This window comes from Corticium candelabrum, chromosome 8, assembly GCF_963422355.1.
Source record: "Corticium candelabrum chromosome 8, ooCorCand1.1, whole genome shotgun sequence".
NCBI classification, from domain to species: Eukaryota; Metazoa; Porifera; class Homoscleromorpha; order Homosclerophorida; family Plakinidae; genus Corticium; species Corticium candelabrum.
This window is the reverse complement of record NC_085092.1, coordinates 7,109,018-7,114,268: the sequence shown is the minus strand read 5'-3', so window position 1 is coordinate 7,114,268 and position 5,251 is coordinate 7,109,018. Positions and strand designations below refer to the sequence as shown.

The following is a 5,251-nucleotide window of genomic DNA, read 5'->3' as shown; positions in this document are numbered from 1 at the left end:
AACCCTTCAAAACCCTAAAATAAGTTTTGTGGGATTTGAAAAGGGTTTTGAAACCCCACCAGGATAATTGTATTACTAATTCTACAGAGTTTTAGAAGGGTTTTCTTCTATAACCCCAAGAAACCCCATGAAAACCCACCAAGGTTTTCTGTCGGATTCCCTGTGTGTGTGTGTGTGTGTGTGTGTGTGTGTGTGTGTGTGTGTGTGTGTGTGTGTGTGTGTGGTGTGTGTGTGTGTGTGTGTGTGTGTGTGTGTGTGTGTGTGTGTGTGTGTGTGTGTGTGTGTGTGTGTGTGTGTGTGTGTGTGTGTGTGTGTGTGTGTGTGTGTGTGTGTGTGTGTGTGTGTGTGTGTAAGAGCCACACCCTGCTTGTATGCATGGCCACACCAGTTTTCCAATATCATACTTCACACAGCAACTGTTTGCTACAAACTTCAGCCTAATGCTATACCTCATTAACATAGTCTATTAATAATACATTCAAATAATCATTTGCAACCATTGTGATTGTCCTAGAGTTCTGAAGAAAATAATCTAATTTGTCTACCATCAGCTATCCCACACACAGGAGTCGTACACTGCCAACTTGATGAGCCACACTGAGTCAATGACATGGATATGGGCACCTGAAATCATTCAAATAAGCACGTGACCAACCACACATGCTGCATCAACAACACACAAGTGACTCCAAGAAGAATACATATACGACATACAACTCAACTATCATACACGCAGATTCCAAAATACACATTTCTAAAATTTAAAATTTAAGTTTTAAATTTTTACATTTTCAAATTTTAATTTTTGTTTTTAAATTTATGTTATAAAATTTAATTTTCAATTTTTTAATTTTTAATTTTTAATTTATTTATATTTTTATTTCTATTTTAAAATTTTTATTTTATTTTCATAGTTTGGGAATTCAAACCCCAGTGACGACAGTAAATTATGATTCTTGTATGTCTTTCTTTCTCATGTTTCTCTAGCTTTGCCCATGAGACTAAGACTTGTTTCAGTCGTTGGGTGTCTGGTAAACGGCCACTTGAAGATGACGTTCAGCGCTTTCCTGGTGGTCATTGATATCCACTACACGTGCTGTTCACGAGTTCACAATCACAGTAATTCCTGCAATCTATATCGAATTGGCTAGTCATTGATCGCCGCGTGGACTGTTGGGCTCACCTGCCGAGTTGGTGGGCACCCAGATGGGGGTAAAGACCCCACTTGCCCATCATGAAGGAGCATAGCAACACACTTTTTATTTTTAAATTTTATATATTATTAATTTTTTACCTATTTTTTATTTTTAAATTTTCCATTTCTATTTTTTATTTTTTTATTTTTAATTTTTAAATATTAACATTTTATTTTATTTTTAAAATTTAATTTTTAAACGTTTTAATTTATAACTAATAATTTTTAAATTAATTTTAACTTTTCTTATTTATATTTATAAGATTGTATTTTCTTATTTCCACATATGTGACACATACCGTATTTGCCCGTAATAACACCCTGGGCGTATAGAAAAAACAATTTTTTCTGGCCATATACTAGGGCATGGACGTTATTTTGGTCCCAGGCGTATACATGGTCGCAAAATGCTGTCGTTTGGTCAGTCATCATCTAAATACCTAAAGACAGAAATACCACAAATGCGTGCAATTATCCATTTACAAGATCAAAGGTACTGGTATCCGTACAGCATCAGCATACACACAGAAACTAAACACTGTATGTATGTATACACATGCAAACCAGAGTGGTCGGCCCGAAGTCGGTCAAAAGCATCTGGGTCGGTAATTGCAACAAAGACATGAGTCTAGCAGTTAGCACTTTCACTCAACACTGACACCACCTCATCAAACGCACACAGATGGAGACGAATGTTCTGCGAACCCCATTTTGTTTTGTCTGCGCATGCGTATCCTGAGCTTATACTTGGGCTTGGGTGTATAGTTGGGCATGAGCGTATTTTCGAGCTGACAGTTCTGACCTGTTGCACATGAGCGTATATACGGGCATGGGCGTTATTTCGGTATGGGCGTTATTATGGGTGAATACGGTATTAATCTGTCATATAATCGATTTTTCTAGATACACAAACATAACAAGCTTGATATAACATCAACGTCATACACACTATTTACTACAACACCTTGCTTTACACATACTATATACACATACCTTTTGGTGTCCTCTATGATGTAGTTTGAATTCCTTGTCTAATGTAGATGTCGTTGAAAACAATAACTCACCCTGTCGACACCATCTGTGTGTAAAGTAAAAAAATTTGTATTACGGCATGCAGATTGAGTTCAGAATGAAAGAAATTGTCGTGTACCTAAACTGTGAGCCCATCGTTTGGTGAGCTAATCTACTCTGAATCGGTTGACTAAACATGCAAATCATTGATATCAAGTAAAGCTCATAATATGATTAAGTGAGTATGCATGTGTGTGTGTGTGTGTGTGTGTGTGTGTGTGTGTGTGTGTGTGTGTGTGTGTGTGTGTGTGTGTGTGTGTGTGTGTGTGTGTGTGTGTGTATCTTTCTGTGTGTGTATGTGTATGTATGTCACATTGGGTGTCTGTTTGTCTGCCTGTCTGTCTTTCTGTGTGTCTGTCTGTCTGTCAGTCTGTCTGTCTGTCTGTTATTCATTCTACGTGTACAGTGTGTACCTTAAAGCAGAAAGATCCTACACATGCCAATTTTCATTTGCCGTTGCTCCTACCAACATGCTGTTCTCTGGGCACCAATCGGCGCTCATCATTGTCACACGACCTGCATCCAAAGACACAATGGGTTGTTCGGCAATGAGGTCATAAAATTGAATTCGTGCAATCTTCTCAGAAACCATTAGCTGAACACAAAATAATAGCATAAACACCTAATGATATTGTCTGTCTGTTTGTTTGTCTGTCTGTCTGTGAGTCTTTGTGTGTGTGTGTGTGTGTGTGTGTGTGTGTGTGTGTGTGTGTGTGTGTGTGTGTCTGTCTGTCTGTCTGTCTGTCTGTCCATCCGTCTGTCTGTCTGTCTGTTTGTACTTCAAATGCACCTTTACAGGATCTGAAGGATGCCAACACACAGACATTCTCGGTGACTTCAGTTTTATCACCATTTTCTGCACATCTGCCTCGACATCCCAAAGTCGACACGTACCATCATCTACACACCAACACAACATGTCACATACCAAAACTCACAACATAATTCATACCATTCCACTACTCTACCATTGTACTGTCAAAGCACATCTACAATTTTTTGTAAATCAATTCGTCCGTCTGTCCGTCTGTCTATTTGTTTGTTTGCCTGTCTGTCTGTCTATTTGTTTGTTTGTCTGTCTGTGTGTTTGTCGGTCTGTCTGTTTGTCTGTCTTTGTTTTTCTGTCTGTCTATTTGTTTGTTTGTCTGTCTGTCTATTTGTTTGTCTGTCTGTCTGTGTGTTTGTCGGTCTGTCTGTTTGTCTGTCTATTTATTTGTTTGTCTGCCTGTCTGTCTGTTTGTCTGTCTGTCTATGTGTTTGTCTGTCTGTCTGTCTGTCTATGGGTCTGTCTGTCTGTCTATCTATGTGTCTATCTGTCTGTCCGTCCGTCCGTCCGTCCGTCCGTCTGTCATCCACCAGTGCATCCCTGACATCCAGCCTTGTCTGCACGCCTGCCTGTTGTTTGTCTGTCTATCTGTCATTCTGATGTTAGACCCACAACCAAGTCTCCAGATGATGCTTGTTCATAAAGAAAGTGCAAGTTACCTCCAACACTAGCCAACGGTTGTCCTTCGGATGACTAAAGAAAGGTACAGTCGTTTACAAACCCTGAATGTCCGGTTAGAATTTTGACAGTCGTCTCTGATAGATCACTAGAGATATAACGTAATGCTCCTCCAAAACCTACTGTAGATAACCTACAAAATGTAATTTTACTCAAAAGAACAGAATTGCTCAAAGCCACAAACACAAACACAAATAAAGACAAAGGCAGACACACACACCTAAAAACCTAAACACATACAGGCGTAGACAAACAGACAAACAAACAAACAGACAGACAGAGAAACAGACAAACAAGCAAACAGACTGACAGACAGACAAACTAACACACAGACACACAAACAGACAGACAAGCAAACAAAACAGATAAACAAACAGACAGACAAACAAAAAACAGACAAACAAACAAACAAAACAGACAGACAAACAAACAAACAAATCAGACAGACAAACAGATAGACAAACAAACACACAAACAGACAAACAGACAGACACAGACAGACAAATAGACAGATCACACAAACAAACTGACAGAACACACACACACACACACACACACACACACACACACACACACACACACACACACACACACACACACACACACACCACACACACACACACACACACACACACACACACACACACACACACATTTTACGGTCAGCTGAAGGAAGGTTCTAGAACAGCAGGAGGTCAGAAATTACACTTTAAAGACACACCAAAATCCAATTTGAAATCTTGTAATATTGATGTATCCAACTGGGAATGCTATGCGTCAGACACATTTCTGTGGAGATTTTATTGCAAAAAGTCGATATCCTTAGAACATTTTGAAGACCAACGTTCGACTCCAACAAAAAAGGCAGGAACGGAAGACTGCAGTATTCTCTAAGAGTGGCAACTTCACTTGAGATGTTTGTGGACGCTCCTGCACAGCACGCATTGTTCAACACAGACAGAGCCATAAATGAGCTTGGTCCTGTGGACCACGTACTCCACCGTGTGCGTGCGTGCGTGCGTGCGTCCGTGTGTGTGTGTGTGTGTGTGTGTGTGTGTGTGTGTGTGTGTGTGTGTGTGTGTGTGTGTGTTTGTGTGTTCATTGTCTGTCTATCTTATAATCTCACTTCACAATAATAATAACGACAAATAAATAATTCACCTAACAGGTTTTCCTGATTTATACATCTTCAACCGTCTAATAGTCGCATTGTCTCTTTGAGTTTTCAATTCTTTCTACACACAACACAGAGAGCAAAAACGACCACCTTCAGGACTATTGTTTGTTGGTCTATTTCTGAGATGGTCTTTGTTCTGAGGTGGGCCACACTCACATCACTTGAACCCGGATGTTGGTTGTAACACGCTAGGGTCAACACTAAAAATTGTAGATGGTAAATACTGTAGATGCCGTGTATAGCTGGATTTACAATATGCAAACGCTTGAGCGTCGCGTCGCGTGCGTCATGTCAAGTTGTCTTG

At 39.7% G+C, this 5,251-nt stretch overlaps 1 long non-coding RNA gene across 3 annotated transcripts; it reads right to left on the bottom strand.

Moving 5' to 3' along the window:
* Nucleotides 1-398: 398 nt before the first annotated feature.
* Nucleotides 399-4,998, bottom strand: LOC134183725 (uncharacterized). 3 transcript variants are annotated; one of them, XR_009970540.1, is made up of 7 exons: nucleotides 4,932-4,998; nucleotides 3,752-3,889; nucleotides 3,057-3,166; nucleotides 2,680-2,861; nucleotides 2,346-2,396; nucleotides 2,189-2,273; nucleotides 399-624 (listed from the first exon to the last, which is right to left on the bottom strand). It is a non-coding gene; the product is annotated as an uncharacterized LOC134183725 (long non-coding RNA). The 3 variants fall into 3 exon arrangements; XR_009970539.1 differs by lacking the exon at nucleotides 4,932-4,998 and adding an exon at nucleotides 4,492-4,579 and having other exon boundaries at nucleotides 3,752-3,903; XR_009970541.1 differs by lacking the exons at nucleotides 2,346-2,396; nucleotides 4,932-4,998 and having other exon boundaries at nucleotides 3,752-4,061.
* Nucleotides 4,999-5,251: the final 253 nt, after the last annotated feature.